Source organism: Agelaius tricolor, unplaced genomic scaffold (assembly GCF_023055355.1).
Source record: "Agelaius tricolor isolate 1412-34295 unplaced genomic scaffold, bAgeTri1.0.p SCAF_47, whole genome shotgun sequence".
Lineage (NCBI taxonomy): Eukaryota > Metazoa > Chordata > Aves > Passeriformes > Icteridae > Agelaius > Agelaius tricolor.
This window is the reverse complement of record NW_027269307.1, coordinates 2578727-2606671: the sequence shown is the minus strand read 5'-3', so window position 1 is coordinate 2606671 and position 27945 is coordinate 2578727.

The following is a 27945-nucleotide window of genomic DNA, read 5'->3' as shown; positions in this document are numbered from 1 at the left end:
TTGTGCATACCTCCATGCAGCAGCAAAGTAAACTTGACAGCTTAATTCTATGTTAGGGGAATGTTTGCAGGGATAATCCTATTCACACTGCAGGATAAGGATGCCCTGCTCGTGGCTCTGGCATATAAAACCATTAGCTTTAAATTGTGTGCTCACATTGTGATCTTCTTAGTCTGTAAACCAGCCTTTTTTTAGCAGTTTATTGGTGAGAGAGAGTAATTTTATGATACATTTTCCTAGCCAATGCCCACTTCCTTTTAAAATGTAGCTGCAGAAAGCAACGAACCCTTCACTTCATTTGGATTATCTGATAGAAGACACATGATATTATGTTTTAAAGCTGTACATGTTTTGGATTAAATTGTATTTAATGATAAAAAAGACCATCTTGGTGTAGAGGTCTAAAGATAACGTTTCACAGGTCTCTACAGGTGGAGGCAGAGAAGTAAGTGGCCAGAATATACATTAAGATAGCTCCCTTAACTCCCTTTTTCTTAACTACCTTACAGTAGGCCAGTATTACTCCTGTATGTATAAAAAATTTGATGCTGTGGGATAATTTTTGGTTTTGTTGCAGTTTTTTGTCATGCTGTCCTGAGACTTCAGATTGGAGATGGATCTCAAAAATAGCTTGGTTTTTTAATTTAATTTTTTTTTTTCTACTAAGCCTAATTAGATATTAGGAAAAAATTATTCTCTGAAATTTCTTGCAACAGGCTGCCCAGGAAAATGGGGAAGTCACCAAATGTGGAGGTGTTGAAAAAACATCCATATGTGGCACTTTGGGGTACAGTTTAGTGGTAAACGTGGCAGTGCTGGGCTGCTGGTTTGGCTTGATGATCTTAGAGGTGTTTTCCAATCTTAACAATTCTTGGACTAATACAAAGAAAATCAGTGTTAAGAATCAACACAAATCTGTCATTTATAGGTAGATGTACAGAAAATATATTGGTATTGTATGTTCAAATAGATTTATTCTTTTATTTCTTTAATATTTATATGTCTTTATTTGGAAAGGAAGTGTTAATATATTATCTTTATGTATTCAAAAGCTGAAATATACTACTTCAAAAATACCAACAGTGCACCTGAAAATTCATAGTAATATGTACCTTGTTAATATCTTGTATGCAATGTGGCTGCTTTTAATCATATCTAGAGGTGGTTGTCCTAATTTTGCAGATATGGAAGTAACAAGAAAGGTAGACAGACTCTTCAGAGCAGATAGGGAGTGATCCTCATGTCCATTTTTCAGTGTTGAAACATGGAACAAAGAGGGTGCTAAAGGGCTGATGCTTGCTCCGCTTGGCCCCCCCTATGGCAGAGGTGAAAGTCCTAAACCCAGGAGTATGTTCAGCCAGAATTCTAAGTCTGGGCCCATGTGCACATGTTTCTGACACTAGAGGGAAAGTCCTAGCCCAGCTTGAGGTTTTTTGTGCCCACTGTTCATGCCCTGTGTATTTTACTGTCCTTGGTATCCAATCTGCCCTGTACAGCCATGATCCCCTCATGGAGAACTACCACAGTTCCTGGGTTTTTCCTGGTGTAGCTGCAAATTATAATACTGAATTCAATTAAATCCAATCCTACAAATCAATCTGAATTCCATTCAGGTGCTCAGTAAAAAGTGCAAATTAAATCTTTTGCTTCTGCCCTGCAACCTTCAGTGCTCTGAATCTCACAAGCTCAACAGGAGATTAAACTCTGTAAATTTTATGCACACACTTGGCATTAACAGCCAAGACTCACATGTCTACTGCATTTCCAAGAGCTTTCTGCATGTGAAAACTGAAGACTTTTTACTCAGAGCTACAACCAAGAGTTTGTCATGTTTGTTGCAGCTGAAGGTCTGCTGTAGCTTCATGGTTTTGCAAGGTGAAAGCCTTGCTGGTATGTACCAAAATCTTGAAGAATGGGTAATGAACACAAGAATCACTAAAAAATAATCAGTATTTCTTTAACAGTTGATAGAAAACCACTGAACTATGATTAGAATTAAGTTTTCCCTTAGAATTTACAATCTCTTAAAGTCTAGTAAGCTTTGGAAAGTGGAATGTATAAGATATTTTTGGATCTCCAGTACCTGATAATCCTTTAAAAAAAATAATTTATTCACAAACAACTCCTATTTTGTAAATTAAATCCTCTGCACTACTAGTCCAGAAGTATATGAGAGAAAAAAGAGTATTTCACTAATAATGCTCTAAAAATTAGATAAAAAACTGAATTGAGAGATAGGGAAAGGAAAATATATGGCTTCAGTACGTGCAATTAAAAACTTTGATGAAAAGTGCCTTTCTAGGAAAAAAAAAAGGGTTATGATTTTTAAGGTCCCTGACAAGGATTTAGGGAAAAATTGCAGAGTAACACTTGCTGAGTACCTTTTTCATATGCGCAGTGTGTTTTTATTATATTAGCTTTGGGATACTTAGTTTGTGCAAAACAAATGTAACCTTTTTCACCTTTTCTGGTTAAACTTTTCAATATCATGAATGGAGACTCATTTCTTGCTTGAAACAAAATATTTTTGAACCTCATGGATTTATGTGGAATTTTGGATAGTTTTATCAAAGGGCTAATGACAAAATTATTGTTTGCTATTTTTACAGAAAAAAAAAAAAGTATCTGCCTCTTTATGGTGCTGGTACAGACAGCGTTAAGCTTTAAGTGTAGCCCAAATCCCAGATAACTTGGACTTCACATCTGACCTGTTTCAGAATAAAGGCTAGCATAACAGATTTTTGTCATTTCCCTTGAATTACAATCCATAGTAATGCCCATTACAGCAGATGACAAACTATAAGCACAGTGCACAAACTTTCAGTGAAGACTTTGTATTTATACAAATATTTTTAAATTTTGACTTGTACCTATCAGTAAAAATTTGGTTTTGTAAGGCCACATAAAATTAATGACTTTCTGCAAGCACTGCCAAATACTATAATAATAAGAAGAAATGGAAACACTTAGAGTTGCATATCAGAATATCACCACTGCCATTATACTACCTACAAGACAATACCTGGAATAATACTGATCTAGTGGGTTGGCATGCCTTCTGCATTATGTTTTATAAAAATTGTTATGAAAAGAAAGGGAGGAACAATGAAACATGCTTAAAGAACAGAAATAATCTTTTAAAATCTGAAAATAAGACAGGCTTTATTAATGAAAATTAGAAATAGCTGAGAGGAAATGCAGTCTTGCATGCTAAAGATCCAGCCTTTCTCTGGGCCTTGTGAACATAAAGAATACTCTAAGGAGCCACTTTCCTGTGTTCAAGATCTACACCTGAATGAGGTAGTATAAGGAAAAGAATAGCAGCAAAGATTATGCATCTTTTCCTCCTTTTGCATGAATTCCCACACCTGCTGCATGCAAGAAATTGTTTTCCCTTGAATAACTTACCAAAGATTTTCACAATCCTTTAAAATACATCTCCAGTTGTCATTGTTTCAAAGGCAGAAACAAATGTCAATTAAGTGCTAACTGAGTGTAAATCAATTCTGTGATGAGTGGTTTGCTGATAGGTGCTCAGTGCAATATGCAATCCCAAATAGAGTCAGTAGAAGACCCAGATAATCTATTTAAGTATCCCTGAAGTCAACATAAAGCCCATAATGTCCCTTTTCTTAATTATATGTTTGACAGAACGGCCATGCCAAAGAAGTCCCTAGAAATTAAGAACAAATTTTGAATTAATGTTAACCTACACTTTGACCTACCTGTAGCAGAAAGAGGCATGAACAGGACAGGTTTTCAGAACCCAAGGTTAATAACATAAGGATTTGAAAACATTGCAAGCCAGAGAAAAATGTTGAATATGAATGTTTTTCCAAATGTTGCACAACTTGCTGCCAAGCATAAACACGAAGGAATACCATGCATGCTGGATAATATGGATATACCCATTTCATTCCCTTTCATTCTTTATTGGTTTGATGAGGTTGTACACACAGCAGACCAGTTTTGCAATCCCAACTCCAGTAAGTCAGTTGCACTTCTATGGATTTTAGGGTACTCTGTAAAATTTGTTTTATATGGGAGGAAGATCTGCAAAAAACCCTCAATGGTATGAAGGTAACTATTGATGTACTTTGAAGAAATTTGCATTTTCTTTAGACAACTGATTTTCCTTGTCCAATGCTACAAACCCCAAAGTTAAATGACTTATACAGCTGTGATGACCTCCAATAGATGTAAAACCTGCACCTATTTTTTCTTTTTTTGAAAACAAAATAATCTATGTTCACAGCAGTACTGTTTCACGTTGTGATCCCTGAGGATGAATTAGGCTTCTGTTGAAATGCTGCTTTGCTTTCTGCTTTGGCTGGGTGCTCTCACTGTTCACCCCACATCAGGTCTGGCATTTGATGGAGCTTTGTGAGCTGATTCAGCACACACTAACCAGGGAGTGCAGGGAAAGGCAAAAATGAGGTGTACTGCTCTCAGAAGTGACCTTAATCATTCAAGCAGTGAGAATTACACTGCTCCCAAGGGAGAAAGAAAAGCTGTAAAAAATGAAGAGAGCCAGTAGTGAGGTGTCCTGTGGCAGTGATCTCTTGATTATCTCAATGATCCTGGTGGACTTTGTCCTGAGATACTGTTTGGTTTTTGTTTTTGGCAGAGACTGTTGAACATCAATCTGACAGTACCCCATGGCAGCTCTCCTTCTCTTATCAGTATGGGTTACTCACCTTGCTAGTGCAGGGATAGAAAAAATTTGAGACCTAAGTGCCTGGAGTTACATTGAGCTCTGAGTTTCAGTGTTGTTGTGCATCTGCAGTAATTTGAGAGATGAATTATGCAGCAGCAACCAATGACTTGAACAGTTTGGTGGGAGGTCAGAGTGGTGCCTCTGCAGATCAGGAGAATGCAGGAGAAGCCTTAGCATGAAACAGCTAAACAGAACAAGACTGTCTTACTGCGCTATATGTCATATTGCTGGATGAAAGAGGTTTTTTCATGTGTGTTTTAGTTTTAACTACAGACTGTATGAGCAAAAATGCTAATACACATGCTTACAGCATGGGTAATGCTAATTGCACATGCTTAGCATTTCCTTTGGTCTCAGTCCAGCCACCCAGGCATTTGAGGCAGTATATAAACAGCATGAGGGTGAAATGTGTTTACCCATGACCAGAAGCCATGTTGTGGAATGGACTGACAAAGGTGTCCTTCCCTGTAGCAGTAATATACTTGTGACTTTAAAATCTAGTCTTCAGATGCTGACTAGATACTTGCTACTTTAGCATGCTTTACTGGTAAAAACAACAGCAAAGCAGAAAAAAACCCTGCAAGAAGTGGAACTTCAAAATGAATGTGTTTTGACTTTTGCTGTCTAGCTCCTGCAAAAGGCTAGTAAGACCTTTGGTGTGTTACCTCTCACTCCTCCATGAAGGACTCTGACTTCTGTTACCACAGAATGTGAAAATGCCATGGTCTGCTACTGGCAAACTGGGACTAGCAGTTGTTTGTGACAATCTATTACATAGGGTACAGTTTAAATATTTTTATAGAGTTATAAAGTAGAATGATTGTACCATGAATTTTTTCTGTCAGAACTACTTACAGTATAGTAGTGGGCCAGCAGTAAGATTTGCTTGTTATTCTTAACCCAATGAAAATAGCCTAAGGGATGCAGACATCACTTATTGTAACTTGGATTGTGGGAAAATTGCAGGCAGAATCTTCACAGCTACAAATCTAAAATCACAGTTACTGAAGTAGTCAGCCACACTCTATCAACCTAGTAGCTCCTATTTCCAGGATAGTTGGCTGGTATGAAGAAAACAGTACATGACATATGCCAGAAGGTTATTCCTGATTGAAAGAAATACTGATTTTTATTTTGTCACTTTCTTCCCCTAAACACTGAGGGGGAGAGACAGATGCCTTGTGCTGCAGTACACCCTGTAGTATGGAAATGAAACACTGTCAGGGAAAGTATGCAATGGCATCATTTGGGGAAATTTTAGCCAGGTTTAATAGACAAACTCCTGTGCAGTTCTGTGTGTGAGTTTGTCATTAACCCAGTGCTGGTAAGGACAGGTCACAGCTCTGCTCCCTCTTGATCTTAACTGTGACAGCTGCATTTGCCAGGTGTCTTTTTAGTGGTAGAGAGCCTTAACCACCTTTAATCTAAGGTATGACTAAAACTGCTTTGGTTTTAACACTTAGGTGCTGGGTGTTTTTGGTTGTGTATTTCTGTCGCATATTTTGGGTTAATAACCCCAAAACAACCAAGCAACTGCACAAAGCTCTGTCTTCACTGTCCATAAAATCCCAACCCACATATGGTTTAAACAGTACTTTTATTATAAGGAGGTGGTAAGTGTTCCTTAAAATAACCCCCAGCTTTTTAATTACTGCTCTGGGCACTTGAATAAGTGCAAATGAATTTCCTAGTAAACACAGATGTTTACTGGGAAACGCAAATAAAGGTGTAGGAAGGAAATTCAAGTGAAATTCAAATAGTCTGTCAACATGTTGGAGAATTTTTAAAGCAAAACCATCATTAAAAGAATATTTGTGTTAGTTTTCACTGCTACTTCACATGTACTAATTCTATTGCTTGTGAAAAGCTGCTTTTTTTTTTGTAGCACAGCAATAATATTTAGTGACAGTGTTTTTGAAGACTGTTTTCTCCTCCACTTGATTATTTCTAGTAACTTGCTTTTTAGAGCATGTTCCAACATACTGCTGTACCACTGCTGTCTGGGGCAGGTGTGCATGACCAAGACAGGAAAGTCTTTAGCTGTCATCACTGCCCAACAAAATTGTCTCAAGAGTGTTACACAGTTCTAAAGCGTTATGTTAGAATAAATTTTAAAAATTAGCTATAGAACAAATCTGAACTAAAATCTGAACATGAAGTGATCAGATCATGAATCTGAACATGATATGAACATGAAGACAGAGATACCACCAGGTTGGAAATGAGGTCACTCCAAAACATTCCAGAAAAGCTGTGAAACACAGTTCTGGACTAAGCTCTGAACAGCTCCTGTGAGTAATTGTGTAGAATGTCAAGCAAGATTATGCATTTGCCTACTGTAGACTGAAATCTGCAGATTTATTTATTAATGCCTATAATCAAACAGAATCAAGCAACCGAAAAAGAGAGGGCTAAGATGACTTAAGAGCCAGGATGAAGGTAAATAGGGTAAGGAAGTCAAAAATCTGCTCTTGTTTTGTTCAAGTCCTGTGTAATTCAGTTTTAAAGGGAGCATCTAATCATTATGCAAGACCATGTTTTTAATCACCCACTTTGTTGTTTTTTTTTAAGTTCTATGTTCGCTACAGCTGAATTTCTAAAACAGTGAGGAGGGAAGGGTGGAAGGGAAAAAAAGAATCATATTTCAGGGGGTTTTTGACACCTACAAGAACTGCTTTTTAATGATTAACACTAGTTATCAGATCTTTCCCTTTCTGAAACAGTATCACAAAGATCTGCTGTTCCCAGCAGTGCCCTACTAATTCAGCTCACTAGCAAAATTAGCAGCAGGAAACAAACCTTTGAAATTTTCCTCATTTATGAATAGCATTGTTCATGTGATAAAGGATATGGGCTCCTGCTGTAATTGTTCCTGTGTTAAGAAGGCAGCAAGTTATTTTCTCTCCATCAGTCTTTAAAAGAGAAAAATCAATGGAAATAAATACACATACAATTAAATAGTGGATTAAACAGCCAACTGAGTGACTAAAAATTTCTTTCACTTTTGAACTCTTCTTAATTTTTTTTTTTCCTTTCTCTGAGGGATAATATTGTACTGCCATTTCTTCACAAACGCTCGATAATGCTAAAGTGCTTTGAAGTTGCCACTGGAGAAAATAGTATAACAGATGGAGCATGAATAAACTCACAATGCTGTCTCCTTAATCTCAACAAAGGCAATTTTTCTTGGCAAAAATATTTAATATTTAATTCCATTTACTTATAGAAGTTTGATCCCAGATGAGAACACAGAAACTGAGGCAGAGCTCAGAGCCCAGTGCATCTATATCCTGGCTTTTTATTGGGAAGATTAAAAAAAACTTCATATAGAATGTGTTAAAATAGCTGTGATAGATAGCTTGTTCAATGCTGATCTGGGGCCACTGGACCCAAAGGAATCCGTGAGTTAGAATCACAGTAAGGTGCTATAACTCTTTTTGCTTTGTACTGTGGAAACCAGACCCTGGCCCTCACATTTAGTATGACTTTTCTCATGTGTAACTGTTATCAGTGGTTATAGGTGAAGTTGCAGTTCTGGTATGAAAAGTAATATTTGAACCTCAGGTATATTACCACAATAAATAAAACATCTATGCACTTTTACTACCACTTACTGAGATTCTTTTTTCTGTTGGTGTACAGCTAAAGAAAAGATGTTAAATCTTTCCTTTGAGCATATCATTCTCAAAACAATTTTTCTAAAAGTCTTTATCTGAAAGATTAAAACAAGCTAGTTTTGATGTTTTTGTCAATCATCCTGCAGACAAAAAGACTTTGGGACACCCATGTGCTCTTCCTCCTTCAGTTTTTAAAAAGATATTATAGTTCCTTTAGTTAGGAAAAAGATTGTGAAACAAGTTTCTGTACATTTTCTATAGACATTTTTGTACAGAATTTCATACTGAAGTGGCAGTTGTGTTCTTTTGCTCTCACGCACCAACTAGTCCTTAATGGCACTCAGAAGTTGCTTACCTTCTTTATAAAGTTCTGTGCTGCTGTATTTTCACTGTGGATTTGGTTCCCCCCCCCTCCCCCCCTTACTGAGGGCTTTATGATGGAGCTGCACAACCTGATCACTACTGCTCTTAAGATGTGAGGAGAGAGATACATGGTGAGTCAAGCCTTAAAAGTTCAGGCAGTAATACTGCTTCTAAAACTTGGGTAGTGGTTCAGAATTTGAAGGGTATGCTCAATCTGACTTCTTTAAACTTGTTAGAGGCAAGATGCTGGAAAGCAAACACTCAGAAGATGTAAATCATGAACACCCTGTACAATCTAAAGGAGTTTGGATAAAAAGTTACAAAGTTTCATAACAGAAATATAATCAATGTAATTTCTAGCTACACAGGGTTTGTTAGATATTCCTGTATCTAATCCTAGGAACTGATGAAAAAGATTGTAAGCCTGCAACAAATCTCTTTTTCAACATACTTTTTGAAGTGACATCAACGGCCAGTCAAATTCTTCACCCCTGTCACTGTTGCATAGAAATAAAGGGAAACATATTATAAAACAAGTTTTTTGGGTGAACAGTAGCATGTGTTTGGTGTGGTTTTGTGTCCTTTCTGAAGAAAATGTTGGAAAAGTGTGCTTGAAATGGCTTCTTTGCAAGTGATGCAGTTTAGACTAGCAACTAGAATCATGGTGTCTGTATTGGTTATGCTGTTACAAAACTGAAATCCAAGTCTTTTAAAAGCAGATCTAGACCAGCACAGACAGAGCACCAGTCCTCTGCAAGGAGAAACCCCATGTTTGTGTTTAGCACCACTCATGGTGTTACATTCTGCCTTAACATAAGCCTTGAGGAGCAGCTATGCTAGCACTTCCCACTTTGGACATGGATTGTATTAATCTTTTTCTAGTTACTGAATGACTTTAAATTTTTTTTAATATTTAAACAATGTGTGAATTAATTGCCTGCTTAAACCATCTTCTCATTTTTCCATACTTCTAGAGAGATTTGGTGACCTTTTAAGTCTCTTTTAATTTGCCTTCTAGATCCAAACATTCCTTTTTTCTCCATTTTCCAGGAAAATAAAAAGTTTAAAATAAGAAACAGAAAAACACCCCAGACTCTCAAATCACTGCCTTAAATCCACACAAAAAACAAAGGGCAAGAGGAGATGTCCAAGAATTATGTCACAGATTAAAACCTCAGCCAGTTCAGGATCTGTCTTCAGAATCTGAATAGATGACCTGTCCTGTGCAGCCCCTGTAGGTGTGAGACCAATGCCATAAGACATTGACACCAGGACAATCACTTTGGCACAATGCCAGCGCAAATAATACATAAGGACATGATGCATGTATTCAGACTGTTCTATACAACAAGAGTGTATGTTAAGAAGGAAAAATAATGCTACTGGATCAAGCTCTCAAAGGAGAAGGAGAGTTTTAGATAAATTGTTGTGCAAAGAAATAAGTGAAGAAAGACATTGCACTTGCAGTTGGACCAGATGATCTTCGTAGGTTCTTTGCAACTGAATTGCTGTATGGGCTGACCCTGACTGGATTCCAGAACTGCTCTTACACAGGGGAGAGAAAATATAATGAAGGGTTCATGGGCTGAGATAAGGAGACATCACTCACCCGATACCTTCATGGGATAAACAGACTCAAAATAGGGATGTGAATTGAATTCATTGTTAACAAAGTCAGGGCAGGAAAATGAGCAGCAAAATAAGACCTTAAAAACACCCTCCCCCCACCCCTCCTTCCTTCCCATCTCTACCTCCTCCCCCAGTGGTGCAGAGAGACAGGGAATGGGGCTTATGGTCAGTTCATTCCCTGTAGCTTCTCCGGTACTCAGCATTCTCTGTTGCACCGTGGGGTCCCTCCCATGGGACACAGTTCCCCTCTCTCCATAGGTGTAGCAGGTTGGCCAGGTGCCCACTAAGCCACTCTATCACTCCCTTTCCTGTGGAAACCCAGGGCACTGGGAATATTTCTCTGTCTGCTCTGCTCTCCCCTGACCCCCAGGGGAGCTCTGACTTTGACCCTTATTCATGGAGAAAGTTTCCTAAACTCCAGAATAGAATCCGCTAGAGTGTGAAGTATATTGTAAAGAGTAGTGTAGATGTATCACTTAGGTGGGAAATTTAGGTTTTGGGATTTTTAGTATGTAGTGGATGGAAGCAAGATGGAGGGCACAGGGCGTCATCCTGGGCTTCTTCTTCATGCTTCTTCTTCCTCCTTCTTCATGGGTTTGGGTGGCATTTTGTAATTGTGGGGAAAGGTCCACATTGCGGGCTCTTTGGGATCAGTTATTGTTGCAGTGTGGTTTCCTGTCTCACCTATCCCATCCCCCTCAGGTACGCCAACCTTTCCCCCTCCCCCTTTGCCCTCCTGCCTGGCAGCTGTCCATTAATCTTCACCTTCCAGCAAGGCATCGTGTGATTGGCAGATGCCCCCCAGGCCTGGGCTCATTGGTTTGTCCTAGCGTCCACATCCCCTGACCCTTCTCCTGCTCACACCTGGTTGGCCCTCACCTATCCGTCCCCTCCCCCTGTCCCCGGGGCTTAAAAGGACACGAGAGCATGCAGCCAGCTCTCTGTCTGAGAGCTGTTACCACATTCAGAAGTCTACCATGCTACAATAAAACTCTGGATCTAAGCTCCACGGCAGAACCCACTCCTTTTCTCTTCACTGTTGTCTGAACCATTTCCACCAAAGGTAAACTGAGTTCCTATTTTGCCTGGATTTGTTCTGGGTGCCCAGCTGCAGCATCCAGCCGGCCAAAGGTATCTCTGGGGTGAAAACACCACAGCTGCAGCCTTTGGTCCAGCAGCGAGGCCAGACGAAGCCAGGCAGGACACACCCAAAACATTCGGGGACTAATATTTAATAAGTTATTGGGTTAAAAGGGAAAATAATCTAGGTGTCAGCTCTTAATTGGATAGTTTAGCTTTAAAAGACCTTGGAACAAGAGATTGTTGGCCATTTTTGCAGTGCACTGAGCCTGGTGTGCACAGCGTGCAAAACTTTAGATAAGATAACAATAAACAAGAACCTGAAGGCTGAAAGATCCAGTGCATCTCTTTTTCCTGACACAAGACCACTCCAGGAGGGTCTCCCTCAGCAGGGGAGCCCCCTGGGAGGGCCCAGCCAGAGTCCCAGAAGTCGGGGAATCGGCAACAGGCACCCCATCACTTTCCCAATGAGTCAGGGGACAGAACAAGATGGCAAACAACCAGAGGGTGAGATCAGGGAGTTTTATTACAGTGAAAGAAAAGAAATAAGCGAGAGTTTGTTCACACATAAGAGAAGAGAAAAGTCAATCTCTACTTACCATCAGCAAGTGATGTCCGGACATTTCCTGGGAAGCAGGGCTTCAGCACACTTAATGGCTCCTCTGGGGGGCAAACATTGAAGTATCATGAACGCACCCACTTTGTTTTGATTTTCTTCTTAAATCTGTTATCACAGAGGTGTTACCGTCATCTCTAATTGGCCCAGTCTTGGCCAATGGCATGTTCATCATCAGAGCCATCAGGAATTGCCTCTGCCAGACGTGTGATGGTGTTCACAGGGGTCTTAGATGAGGGAAGAGATGAGGACCTGACTCCATGTTTCAGAGGGCTTGATTTATTATTTTATGATATATATTATATTAAAACTATACTAAAAGAATAGAAGAAAGGATTTCATCAGAAGGCTAGCTAGGAATAGAATGGCAAAGAGTGATAACAAAGGCTTGTGGCTCGCACAGAGAGTCTGAGCCAGCTGGGCTGTGATTGGCCATTAATTACAAACATCCAAGATGGGCCAATCACAGGTGGGCCTCTTGCATTCCAGAACAGGAGATAATCATTGTTTACATTTTGTTGCTGAGACCTCTCAGCTTCTCAGGAGGAAAAATCCTAAGGAAAGGATTTTTCATAAAAGATGTCTGTGACAGACATGGTGGAAGCTTCCAGCAGCTTCTCACAGAAGCTACCTTTGTGGCCCCCCTGCAACAGAAAGCCAAGTTGGGCAAAACTAATACAGCAGGTCTCCCACAGGTTCACAGCCTCCTCTAGCCATCCTCCTGCTCCAGTTTGGGGCTCCTCCAGAGGCTGCAGGTGGATCTTTGCATCCCCATGGACCTCCATGGGTGCAGGGGCACAGCTGCTCCCCCATGGCCTGCACCATGAGCTCCAGAAGAATTCCAGTTCCCATGCTGGGAGTACCTGCTCCCCGTCCTTCTCCACTGACCTTGGTGTCTGCAGAGCTGTTCTTCTCACATGTTCTCACCTCTCTCTCCTTTCGCCTCAATTACATCTGTAATTTATTTTTTCCACCATCTTAAATCTCTCATCGAAGAGATGTTAACACCATTTCTAATTGGCCCAGCCTAGGCCAGCAGCACATCTATATTCAGAGCCACCAGGCACTGGCTCTGCCAGACATGGAAGATGTTTCCAGCAGTTTGTCACAAAAGTCCCCCCTGCAGCCCCCCGCTGCCAAAACTTGGCCATGTAAACTCAATACAACTGTTCTATTGTGTTTCACTAATTCAACAGAAATTTAGTGCATGTTTTTTTGCACACACCTTCTTGATAAGTCTTCAAAATTCAATTAAGTACTAGATACTCCTGCTGTGCCAAGATAAGAATATCAGAAATTTTAAGAACATGAAAATGTTATCTACATAGCAGGCTTCTTTTTGTTGTTGTTGCTGCTGATCCAAATCCATTTTTCAGCTTTCTTACTATTGCTTCAATCATTCCCTCCAGAAATACATCTAGATTACTCTTGAACTAATTTATATGCTTGGCAGCCACTGCCCCCCTCTATAGTATATGTCTGCAATAAACAGTTTTGTTTTCACCAAATATGTGACTTTCAGCTTTTCTACAAGCATTGTTACCAGGTTAATGTCAGAGATTTTCTTTAAAGTGTAATCAGAAATCTAAATTACTTTTGCTATTTTCCATTGTGTCTTACATATCTGAAATGTATTGGTTATTTCAAAATTTGTCTCTGCAAAGACAATGTGTCTTTATCCTGGTGATAAAATATAGAATTCAAAAGGATCTTGTCAGGTATTTGAAATATGAACACAGACACCTTCCCCCTGAAGGGAAACTAGACATGTATCTGCATTGCAACAGCAGGGTGAAAATAATTTAAACAAGCAAGTTTAGCAAGTTTGCATGCCTAAACCTGTTGACATTCCCTTTTTTGTTGTTTTTGTGAGTTATTTTGCTTTGCTTTGCTTTAGTAGTGTTAGCAGGTGCTTACAAGTGACTTCCATGTCAAACATAAAATCAAGACAGCATTTTCAAGGAATGTTTTGTTAGGGACTCTGGTTTTGTTTATTTGGGATTTTTTTATCCCCAGAGAGACCATTTTTCACCTTTAATTTTCTTTATCAAAGCTTATATCAAAATGAGAACATTCCCTGAATTAGAAGCTCCTGCAGAAAGCCAGAGTATGACTTTAACAGTATCTCAATTTGACTCTTACAGAGATATTTGTGATGTTCTCATCATGACTATGAAGCATGTTAAATGTTGCTTAATAATTCCCCTTTTTTTAAAGGAAATCTTTATGATGACCATAACTGTATTGAGGTAAACTTCATCTCACTGTAGGTTCTTTGAGAATCTCCCTGTATGAAATGTCTTCCAAGAAACGGAAATGAAGACAAATGTTTCAGGTCACCAGTGTTATTGAGCTCTTTCTAAAGATTTTGGGAAAACAGAAAGCAGAAATTTAGATATTTAGGAGACTCAATATTTTTTAATGGAAATTTTAATGTTCTATGTGCCAAAGCTCTTTATAAAGAAACTTCAGAATCCAATGTATTTCAAGTACCTTGGAGATTTTGTTTATGGCCTGTTTATATTTATACTACAATAAAGGTCACAGTGCTTTTGTTGCAAAACAAAATAAAAGTAAATCTATATTAAAAAATAGTAAGTTTGAGTTGTACACTCGGTTCTTTGTGTCTTACAAAATGATAGTAATAATTTACTTTTTGTGGAATGAAAAAAAATGGATAATTTGTATTCATGATGCCCTCTGCCCTATATTCTGTTCAGGTTTTTTTCAAGCATGTTCAAGTTGCTTAATTTTCTCTCCAAACAGAGAGAAAATGTTAATCTTGAAATATTAATTTTTAATGAGATAATTTCCCAAAGTTTTCCTTGGAAGACAGTGGCTGCCAAGCGTGTAAGGTTCCTCAGCAGTAATCTAGATGTATTTTTGGAAGGAATGGTTTTTATATTTTACAACATAATCAAGAAATGAAACATCTAAGTATTTTGTATTTCATTTGGATTCTGAGTGTTGGAAGGTGATTTTGGATCAAACTAAATGCCAAAATATCTTTGTCGATATGGAAGTATTTTTAAATAATGTACTAACCAAGCACATTTTATAGAGCAAGAACTGAAAATTTCCCATTAGACATTCTCATACTATTGATTCCAGAATGTTTGTGCCTTGACTGTTTCACATTGTGACTTTAAATTATGATCTTATGACTATATGCAGTTTACATCAATAAAATAGATTTGCTTCCACCTTTGATTGTAAATGTTCCTTTGGGAAAAAAATTTTTCCCTGCATTGGATTTTACCAAGTCTTCTGTGAACTGAGTATAGAATACCCCTATGAAGTGTTTAAATTGTCAAAGGTCCTTGAAAAGGCAAAACAAAAATCAGGAAGCCAGAACTGGGTAAATTCTGGAAATAATACTGGCAATTAAGCATGGCTTGCTTTAAAAGAATCAGTTTTAATCAGGTTAGTTTGAATCACTACTTTAAGTTTATAGATTGCACTAAAATTTTCAAGAAGATTAATACTAACATGAAATCTTTATTTTTCAGCTTTATAATTCAATTTTTGCAGAGTATTTTTAGATTACTTTAGCACTTTACTATCATGTGATAAATGTTTTCCATTTCTGTGCTGCAATTACACACCTAAGTATTAATTTGGAGAAAATAAACTGGTCTTTTGCTTTCACCCATTGTTGAAATATTCTTAAATAATAGAGACTTTTTTTAGACCAGCATTTTCCATGGATTTTGAAATAGAAATTGCAAGGGGGCCAACAGATTACTATGTCAAGGTGTTCATAATAATAACATTCTTGGCATTGAGTATACTTACAGGAGAAAGGTTTTGAAGTTGGGAAACATTTGAGCTTCTCTTAATAGTCCTTAAAAGCCATTTGTTTCCTCCTTTTTTCTTAACTCTCAGAATTGCTCTTTAAATAACTATTATTAAATTTTAGCATCTCCTTTATTTTAAAACATTACTCTATGCTTCTTAAGAAAACATTGAGTTATTGAAAACATTTTTCTGAGTACCTATAGGGGACCCTCTAACAGGCAATTAGTTGCTAAAGGATTCTAATCTCTGACTGTGCTTTATTTCAGTCAAATTTAAAAAAAGAGAAAGAAATAGGGCAGCAAGAAGAGCCTGAGGAAAAGGACTTATTCAAATATGAAAGATGCAAGAGGAAAGGAGGATTCTTTAAAAATAATAAAATAGATAGATAAATATCTAAAATAAATAAAAAGATAAAATAAATAATTTATAAATATTAAATTATAAATATAATTTATAATAATATTTATTATTACAAGTAAAATAATATCATTATAATTATATATAGTTTTATTATTATATAATAATTTATAATAATACAATTTATAATAATTTATAAATAGATTAAGTAAATAAATAAAATAAAATAAAATAAAAATAAAAAATAAATAAAAATTAATATAAAATTTAATAATAATATAAATATAAATTTAATATAAATATAATTAAATAATTTAAATATAAATTTAATAATAATATAAAATTAATATAAAATTAATAAAAAAAATAAAAATAAATTAAAAAAAAACAAGGAAAAAGAAAGTGCAAACAAGTGAAGGAAAAAACACCAACAAAGAAATCTGCAAAAAGCCCCAATAAAATGAAAATGAATAATCCCCAAAAAACCAAAATCATACCATAAAACCCCTGAAAACAACTGCCCTCCTTATTTCGTTATTTCCTTTTTTCATTGCTTTTTGAAAGATTATAAAGCAGTAAGTAATACAAAAATTTATCTTGTACCTTCAGATTCAGATTAGATGCCTCAAATTCCTAAGGGTAGTTTTCTGCTGAACTTCTGGTGATGAGTCATGTCTTTTTCTCATGAGAAAGAAGAGAAGAAAAAACCCCAAAACACATGAGCTATAATTCTTTAGAGAGGAAAATAATTTATTTTGAACTGCAGTTTTCATTAACCACAGTCCTTTGATGGATAAAATGTCAGCATATTAAGAGAAGCACGGGGATTTGTTACAAAGTTGTATTCAAGATAAGAATATTTGATAAACACAGGGCACTCTTCTGTTTCAAATCTGTTCTTCTTGCCCTTCTTTAGGGATAAATCCAATGTTGAATAAACAGCCCTGCTTGGCTTTATAATGGAAATATATTATGCATCTTTCAATATGGAAGTGTAATTATCCATTTATTTGACCATTTTAGATGCCTTTCATGCTTAAGCTTAACTTTGAATATTAAATCATGATTTGAATATAAAGTTCAGTTGTCAGTTTTAAGCATTTCTTCTAATGAATGACTGAAGAGGGTCAGAGGTTCCCAGATACTAATCCACAGAAATGAAGAGTAAATTAAGTTCTTGATGAGACCATGAAGTATGAATTATTTTTTCTTTTTTTTTTTCAGTAGGTCATTGCAGTACTCTAAAATTCAATTGCATCTCATATTACCCTTGAGTTTACTTAAAAACAGATCTTGATGCTAAACAGAGCGCAGCTGCAGAAAATAATTTATGGAGGGATTTGAGTTAGTTTGTCTTCCTCCTACATTTTGTCCTAATTAAAAGTAATTTTACTATCACTAAAAGCCCGCACATAAGCCTTATGTATCATTCTTGCAACCTATTTAGTTGCAAATCTAGAGGTTTTTTGCATTGATTTTTTTCTGCTTCTTTTTTTCTTTTTTTTTAAATTTATTTAATGAACATGTCTAGAATGAACTGGTCAGAAAACATGTGTATTTCAGATAATTTGTTTGGTTTGTCTTTTGATGTATTCTATTTAAAAAGACTTAAGTCCTATAAATGGACAACAAATTAATATGTTTCAAATTTCAGTAACTCAATAGAAATTATTTTTATACCCATAGAGACTTGTATATTTCTCGTTAATTTTATTTTTAAATAAAAATAGGTGGTAACTAGCAAAGTATTTTTGGTTTTCCTTTAAAACACACCTCCTGAAAAAACTTTTGAGCATGATTTAAAATCTGTGTTTCATGTCTGCATGTGTAATTGTACAATAATCCCTCATTTCTATTTAAGCTAAGAAAGGGGGCTTAAATTGTGAATGTTGAGGAAAAACAACCTGAAAACAGAATGTGCATATTGGACTGAATTAATTATACTTGCACATCAACAACTGTTCTGAAAAGGGATCTACTACTTTTCCCAGTAATATGAGCTACTATTTTTGTCAGGGACTTTCTTAAAATACCCTCTCTAGAAAGAGTCAGCACTTTTGCAGCACCATAAATTCCACAAGTCTGACTCTACAAGTAGTGCTGGAAGTGCTACCTTTTTTTTCTTTTCTTCATTTCCCCCGTTGCAGTCAACAAATATTTACAGAGTGATATCCCCATTAAATGCAGTTACATTGTCATGTCACTGGGATGTGTGCTCAGTCAGGAAAATCTTGTATACTTTGGATCAATTGCTCTTTTTTTGTTTTCACATAAAACCAAGGAGTCTCATGCCTCAATACAATTTTCTTTCAGCTGTCAGTTGCAAATGACTCCTTAATTCTGCATCTAAATATACAATCAATTGTGATTTCATTTTTTTTTAGTGATAGCTTTGTATCTAGTTGGAATCAGTACAGATATGTAATAATTGTTATAAGTCATAGAGAAAAACCCCACAAATTTGGAGAATTTTGGATACCTTTTAAAGACATCTAGTCTTTCTAAATTTGGTAAAAACTACATCCTGTAGTTATAAAAGTTGATTAAAGAAACAAGTATTCTGCATGAAGGAAATCCACCTTTGAAATGAAAGGGGAGAAAGTAGTAGGAGTAGCTACATTGTTTTATCAGCTTTTATCTTCAAGCAAAAGATGAAGTCAAAAGCAGAAAAGGTAAAACTTTATAATGAATGAGACAGCCACAAAGTATTCAGAAGCCAAGAAATGGCTGAGTAGGAAAGAAAAAAGCCATTAAAAAAATCAATAGAAGTTTTAAGTACTTCATTTAGTTTTTCGTCTTGCTCTTTGCTTTTCTTTGCAAATTTCTGTTTCTGTCCTATTGCAAGCCTGCTGTTCTGAGACTGAGGCACTGAAAGAGAAGATGTAAGATTATTACACAATATTACATAGCTTTAATGCTATGGGTCCAATGACTCAAGACTAGAACTCTGATTGCAGTTTTTCAAACACTGTTCAAACATGGATTTTAAAATACATTTAAAAATATTAGTTCTTGCTTGTACAAAAAAAAATGCTGTAGGTGTTTTTGCAGAACTTTAGACTCCTCCAGAGTCACTTACTAATAACATAAAATTTCTCTTCAAATCAAATGAACTTGATATCAATAGCATCAAAATTACACAGGAAAAAAATTCTTGTCACTTTCAATTGTTACAGGCAAAACATAGGCTGATACAGTAGTTCTCACTGACTGAAAGGTGACTTGTACATTTTTTTTCATTTTAGCTGTAGAAATACAGCTCGTTATTTATGTACCTCTGGTTTTTTAGTCAAATGTGTTGAAATAGCCTTACAAACGCAGGCCATGATGTAAAATTTTAATTTTTCTAATAAGGATTTTGGAGTCTAATTAAAAGTCTGTGGTAGGAAGCACTCCTCCACCTGTCCATAACTTACTTGTTTATGACAGTTCAACACATTTTGGACATGAATATTTGCCAACAATTTTTAAAACTATTTAAAAGTAGTCATTCTCATACTGCACACAAACAAGGAGTGACAGAGGGGAAAATAAAGCCTTCCCAAGAGGCCTTCATAGAACAAATCTTCTATGAACAAAAACCCTTGCAATGCATCACTGAATAAATAGAAGTAATCTTTCAAACGTTACCTTCTCATTTTCTAGTATGTATTCACAAATTGCTTTCTTCAAAAGACCCAATGGGTGATAAAACAATTGCCTGTGCAGCAATGGCCTAGATGACAAATGCTGGGCAAATGTGGCATGTTTAATTCAAGTTTTGCATTATGTTTGATTTAGATACATCAGATTATTTTTTGAATTTATCTTATAATATCTGCCTATTGTAAAAAAATATTTTATTTTATTTTATTTATGAACTCTTTGAACTGTTGAGGATGGACAGAAGTATTGTGCTATGAACATGCAAAAGATGCATAAAGACTGGCCAGCTACTTCCACAGTAAATCACTTTTAGTGAAACACAGTTTCATTAAAGTCAGGATTTATGGCCATTCTTTTGAAGGTGAAAAAAAATACCATGAAACCTTCTTAGATTAATAATAAAAATAAGAAAATGTAATGGAGGGAAAGAGGTAAAGAATTCAGGTTTAGCAAGCACTACTTGGCTGGTGCAGTAACTGCCCTGAAGTGGTGTTAGCTACAGTCCACACAAATTACCTCATTTCTGTCATCATGCCTCTAATGGAAATTTAGGTGTAGAAATGTATTCATACATTGAGGTTGTTCATGAGAAAATGACATAAGATCTGTATTCTGTCCTTTTGAAAAGAGTGAAGAGATCAAAGCTGTTAATTATTGTTGATAAACATTATTCCTGTGTACCTCTTGGAGCTGCAAACACTGGGCTATTGTCTATAAAAATGTCCTCAATTCTTTCTACTTCCATTTTTAATGCTATTGCAGATTGCTTTTAGGAGGACCAGGAATTAAATGAATAATAATTCTTTTGTTAACAAGGGAGTTGAAAGTTTGTTTACAATTTGGCAAACGCTACCTTGCATAAAAAATACAAATTCAATGCACTACAAAATCCTCACAACCCAAGAAAAATCCCTCCAAATGGACAAAAAAAAAATCAAATTAAAACAATGCAATATGCTGTGTGCTTTTCATGCCTTTCTAGACATCCATTTCTAGACATTAGAAAGATTGGGTTTTCCCTTCCAGCAGTTTTTTAATTAGCCTCAGAAAATTCTGTAAAATCAAGTGCAAAATATAGCATATATAAAATTTCTCTGAAATAATCCTAATTGCTTATTTGCAAAACATAATTGTATCCCAAAAGACTTAAAACTTTCCGTGTCCTCCCACATAAGGGAACGTTGTTGCCTTTAATTAACAATGCTTTTCTTGTCTTGATGAGAAATTATGAGAACGATGAAAAAGGATTGTTAGTGATGGATTTTGTTTTAGTTCTCTGCAGCAATTTTTTTGAGTAGTTTTGTTTTAAGATTTTGACATGAAATTCAATTTGTTAATCCATGCAGGTCCCACGTATGCAGTCAGGATTCAGACTTTAAATTTTCAATTCTTTTAGATCTGTTTATAAATCTAATTACATATTTTATACTTCACCTACATTAAATATTGACCAATAGTATAAAATAGCAATCATTTCTCCCACAGAACAACACAATGTGTAGCAGAAATACTTTGTTTGCAAATTTATAAAAGTTACTGAAGAAACCTATTGGAAAACTGACTCTCTTAAGCATGATAAGTTTCTTAATGTAGCTGGCTTTAGCTTTTATGTTTTTTTTTCTTTAATTCACCTGAAGCTGCAATGCTTTCCCCCCTTTATGTGATCTGGCAATATAATTAGGTACTCAAAACAAATAAGATACAGTTACATCTGCTTTTTCAGACTATTTAATAACATATAAACTGTTTCATGGAGTAAACCAATCCTGCGATTTCTTTAGATAGCAAGTTACAAATTTGGCATTAGAATGACAAGTTAAACAGTTTCATTTTTAGATTTCACTCTTTTCTAATGCTTTGCCTGAAATATCAGAAACTTACTGGGAAAGGAGAAATTATATCAGGCTGCCTTATTCTTTGTTTTAATGATATTTGAAGGTCCTACTCTTTCAGATGAAACATTTGTCAAAGAAGTTTGCTGCTGTTAGCAATGTTTCAGAACTTTTTCTTGCTGCCATTGATAGAAATGTGGATCTGCAAAGCCCAGGTAATAAACATTTTAAAATAGTTAAAATATTGATGCTTCTTGTTGATATTAGCAATCATAGATGGTTTGTACTTGGGACGTAGCATTTCAAGATTTTGCATGAAAAATGGGTTTTATCCTTGGTAGCAGTGATTTGTCTTCCAGGCTTTTTAAGGGACAAAATTTTCTTTAAGGGACAAAAAATTCCTAAAAGAAAATCATATAGCTCCCCACTCAGCCCTCAAAAACTGCAGCCTGTATGCATGCATAAGGGAAGAAAGCTAGGTCATTGCCTTTAATGGGAGACTTTTAGTTTGAAACTGGTTTAAAACATGTTATGGGTTTCTTTCCATTTTGGTTTGTACAATGAAGTGCTTGAAATTGTTACCTGCACTTTGAAAAGTAGCTTCATAATGCTGAGTAATTTTCTTCTTAGAAACTGACTTTGTAACATGAGGCTCCCTTTATTTGTTGAGAAAATAAATGGTGTTGTTAAAATGTAGAAATTGTAACTTTATGTCAATTTAAATGCCAGTATAACATTTTTATGCCAAATATTGAAGGCATTTTTACCTTGGGATATAAAAGTTTCTGTGTGTAGCTTTTAGGTGGTGTTATTACTTCCTTTTTTAAAAATTTCTCTTCTCACTTTGTGTTTTACTATCTCTTCTCTATGTAAATGTCTTTGCCTTTATTCTTTAGAAGAACTTTTAGATCAAAGAGCTAATGACTTTTGCTCACAAGGCTGTAAGTCTGCATTATTTTGCTATGCAGCACTACTTTGATGTCAAAGTCTCTCTTACCATTCCACATCAATGATAGATATAGAAGAGGATGAGGTTATTTTTCACTAACCCAAAACATGCTGCAAGATTTTAAAATTGTGTATTCTAAAACTTCCAGAATTAAGCTCTCAAAGAATAAACTCCTTTGCTCAGTCAGGAATAAGTGATGTTTCTGGCCAATAGTAAAATCTGCCTTAGTGACTTTTGTGAAAGGCCATAAGACCTGATATTATGAGACTACTGTTTGGACTTGAAATAAACTCTCTGTTGTGACACATTAAGGTTTCAACCAGCTAGAATAAGCTAAGCATATTCTACTAATCTTGAATAATGTTGTGGTGGCACTGTTTTTAAGATGGGACTACTTCCTGCCAACATATGGATCCTTGAACTTAATTCCTTTTAGGTAAGATGGCTGGTAGTTCTTTTATTTTTATGTAAAAAATGAAAGCAGTATACCAAACCTAAGAAAAAAAACAAGCCAAAACCAAAACTAAACCTTCCCTGCCCCCAGCCTACCAAAAAACCCAAACATCTTAAACCACCACAAAATTGATCTTATGTATGAGAGGTACTAATTTAAGGAAATTTTTATGCATGCTAGCAGCCTGCTAAAAGCTGTCTTCATTTCAATGCACTACTAACAAGACTTCTTAAGTTTAATAAAAATTTTTCTTCAATATGGCATATCTGTAACTCAATTTCCATGACTATGAAATGGTTTGTATTTTTTTGTACAAGCTGTGGCATTTCTACTGAATTTTGCTGTGTAGAATCAGCTCATATCAAGAAGAGATAGCTACAAGAACTATTGTTTTATATAAATATAATTATGGACTACATTTTGTGAAAGGTATATGCTTGAATAGTAGGTTGGGTTTTTGAGTATCTCAAAAATATTGCATTTCCCCAGTCACAGAAATAAGAGTGCTTGTGCATGTTTTATACAGCAGCTCAAGCACTGAAAATAATGTTGTGCTTTCCTTGCATGCCATTTAGGTGTAGTGAAAATTTAAAACCTTTGAGGTCTGTAGGAAAATGAATACCACTGTTGAAAATGAATGAAGAATTACCAAAAAAAAGAAGTTGAAGACAAATTTACCTGCGATATACTATTTCTAGTACATATGCATAAATATTACTGTATGGTTATTAATTACATGATAGAGTGTCATAATGCTACACTGATATAAATATAGATTTCTTATGTTTGAAAATAATAAATCAAAGGTCTTTATTTATATAACAACAATTTGGCCTAGAGTCAAAGCAGATTAAAAGATCCATTATTATTTCTATATCCTTTTTCTGTTATTCACTGTATCCCATTGATTTTGATTTTGAAAGCTGCTGAGCTGCCTGAAATCAGTCTCACAAAACAATTCTAAGCGTGGCAATAACCATGATGCTACCCTTAAGTCCATGATTATTTCCTCTAGAATTCACAAAAATCTCTGCTTCTTTACTTTGCAAGGCTTCTCATAACCTCTGACTATTAAAAACCTTGAGAAACTTATACTCTTAATGTGCATTTGGTCTCCTAGAAATCAGTGGAAACACTCCCGTTACAAATGCTCACAAAAGGTAACCCTGTAAGATTGACTTTGGACATGAAAAAAATTCAGAAGTTTCAGCTCTGTTAAAAAAATATAGGCTTTTTCTGCAACCTGAACAAGCAGAAGGGAGAGCATGTAGTGACAGGAGAAAAAGGAATCTCTTTGAACTGAAAGTGAGTACGTTTAGATCAGATATTAGGAAGAAATTTACTATAAGGGTGGTGAGGCACTGGCGCAGGTTGCCCAGAGCAGCTGTGAATGCCTCATCCCTGGATGTGTTCAGGATTGGCTTGGATGAAACTTTAAGCAACATGGGGGGTTGGAGCCCTTTAAGGATTTTTAAGGTCCCTTCTAACCCAAACCATTCCATTATTTTATGATTCTATGCTAAATTGTTGAAACATGATTCACATCTGATTTTGTGGATTAAAGAAAATGGTCTTAGCATTAGTTGTAGCACACACAGAAACAAGAAATATGTTTACCTTTTATATTAAATGTGAGTTTTATATCAAATGTGACACTCTTATTTGGGATAATTTCCCATGTGTAGATATTGATTCTGCCAACAGTGAAATTTCTTCAAATATTATGAATCACTTTTGACACTTTTAAACAGGCATAAAATTGTGTTACATTTCTTAAATGTTAAACATCAATTAGTTCCATGTACTCAATCCCCTGAAGTAATTATACCTGTTTAAGAAAAAACCAAGTTGCACAACAGTCAAGGGTTGTGCATACTTTACAGTCCAGAGAATAATTGTTTTGCATGGTAGTGTCAGGAAATGTTAAGTGGTTCTGAGTTGACTATGCTTGCTGTTGTCATTCTTTTTTTTTTTTTTTAAGTCCTTCTATGGAGGGCAAGGAAAAAAACAAGTGATATACACAGAGACAAAAAGAATCTTGGCAGTTCTGGCCTCAGTTGTTAAAAATAAATCAATAAACACTATTTTCTATGAATATTATTGTGTAAACTCAAGTTTACTGTGTTGGGTTTTCATGGTAAGTTTTAGGTAGCAGAGGGAGCCTACATGGGGGCTTCTGTGAGAAGCTGCCAGAAGCTTCCTTTAAGTCTGATGGAGCCAGTGCTGTCCAGTTCCAATATGGATCCAACACTGTTAGGTTTGATCTATCTCATCTATTTGGGATTTGTATATCTATCTATGATTTATTACTTGTTCCATGTCTTGCCTCTGGTTTTTACACTCAAACGAGATACTGTGCTCTTGTGTACTCTTACATTCCCCACATCCTTATGGTTAAAATATTCAGATATTTTAGGGGTCAGTAGTGGAAAATCCATAGTGAGGTAATGAAGTAAAATATAATAGGAGTTGCAAAAAAAATAATAAAGTCTGTGTTGCTTGAATACTGTTCCAACTTCTAAGCCATCCTTAATGATGTTATTCCCTTCCCAGTGGTACTAATTGAAGATAAAACTGTGTAACTTTTGTGGGCTGTAGTCTCAATTTCCATATCTCAACAGTCTCAGAAAGCTCAAGGATTAACTTTTTGTATGGCAATTTATGAAACCAATTAAATGATACGCTAATGATTTTTACCTTCCCTGACCCTTAATGCTATATTAACAGTACCTATTTATTTCCCTATCTTACCTACTTCAGGGATCCATCTAATAATTTATTAGAAAGACACTTGCTTCAGATGTCATAATACCACCTATGGTAACTGCTGTGCCAATATTTCATTACAGATTAAAATGTTGTACTTCAACATTGAATGCCTTTGAATTTTCAGCATTTTAATGAGGATGATTGGACACTCTTGTAGTCTTATCTTTTAGTCTCTTAGGAAAAGTAACAAGTTCCAAAAGGAAACTGGGGAATCTCAGGTGCAATCAGGTATTATTTCACATTCATTATAGTGAACCTCCAGAAAATCTTCAACTAGTTCACTATTACTGGCACTGTAGCTTTTTCACAACAGATCCATCTATTTATTTGAATAACAAGAGCTTAGAGTTATAATAATAAACCAAAATTATAAAGAAAACAATATATGTGGAATTTTAGAAGTAATATAATTATTTTCTTCCAGGGCACAAACCAACCTTTATTGAAAGCTGGAATAAAACTTTCCCTGGGGAGAAGTTATCTCATAACTGCCTATTGCTTTTCTTCACCTGATATTGCTGCACACTTCTAAAGTGGTGAGCCCAAGGTACCTAATGTATGCTAATATCCCCAGATTGTTGCCCAAGGCAGCCTTTAGACTCTTTCACATTATTGCTATGTCACAAAAGACAGCCAGTGATCAGGCTGGTTTATGATTATGGAAATGACCAGTGCAATAAGTATAAGTTAAGTGCAAAATAAGCCAATTTTTTTTTTTTTTTAAGAAGGAATTATGAGAATGACTGTAGGGAGAAGAATGAATGAAGGTCTAGATCCACTGCTGAAGTCAAAACACTGCCTAAGGAGAGTCAACTTTTTTCCTTTTGAAAATGTGGAGGGAACCATGTTCATCTTTGTTACAAAGTGTTAAGAGAGTTTTCCTTAGATGAACATTGCCTTTAATATTATCTTATTTTTTATAAGTTTCTTGTCCTATCAGATGCAATAAATTAATCTTATGTTTCCCCTCTTGGTTTCATAGCATTAAGCCTCTAGTTTTTGTATATAGTTAATCCTCTGCAAATTGAAGTTTTTTATCATTGCTCCAAGTATGGAGTTCCTTGCCTAGTGGGGAATTGTGTGTGGGCAGGTAAGTACACTGAGAAAGGGCCTTTTTGTCATTGAGTGGCTTTTCATCACTAATTTTTCCTTGTATAATGATACGCTTCTCTATGATTTTAATTTGAATACTCTCAGAGGCAGAAAGTCTCTTTATTGAATATCATTTCATGGTGTTTTGTGCAAGAAATAGTAATTAAAAAATATCTGCTGTCAAATTTTGGTACAAATTGAATACTAATGGAAACGCTATTTTCCTTTGTGATTTTTTCTTCATTTTCCTTATTCACACTTCTTTCATCCTCTGTAGGTCTTGAATATAACTCTGAGTACATATTACCTTAGCAGACAAAATCACCCAAATAAAAAAGAAATCTCATATGATTTCTGCAACCTTTGGGTGTGTAACTGGTGCTCCATTCCTTCATCATAAAAATTAAAATTCTGACTTTTTTTCAACTTATTAGAAAATGATGTTCATGCATTTAGTAGCTGTGAGTATGGATAAACATCCTGTTATTTTGGGGTAGTCAGCCTGGTGATGCTGAGGGAAATCCTGAAAGATGTGCCAATGGTGTTGGAAAGGCTGAAAGATTCAATATGAATGGGATGCAAGACTATAATAGATCTGTTTATTAGTTGATTAAAAATGCAAATAATAATGTTTTTGATTTGTCTTAGTAAGAATATGAATAGAAATAATTATGGAATTATTGAAAGTCCAAGCATGTTTACATGTCTGAAAGGCATTCAGTACAATTTACAATACATGAAATAGAATGTTAGAAAATATTTTTGAAGATTATTTATTCTGCAGGCCCATCTGACTGTGTAGAGGTTGGTCTTTTGTAATTATATACATTTTAATTTTTATGAAAATATGTTTTGTCAATTCCTTAGGATAAAATCTTAGTTTGCAAGAGCTTATGGCCCATGTAGTACTAACAAGATGATAAAGGACTTAAGGACTTTTTTTCCCTTGGGTTGTTAACATAGAAACTTTGAAGAAAACTTTACAAAACTTTGAAGGAAAAGTTCTTGTTATTATTTTCATGAGATA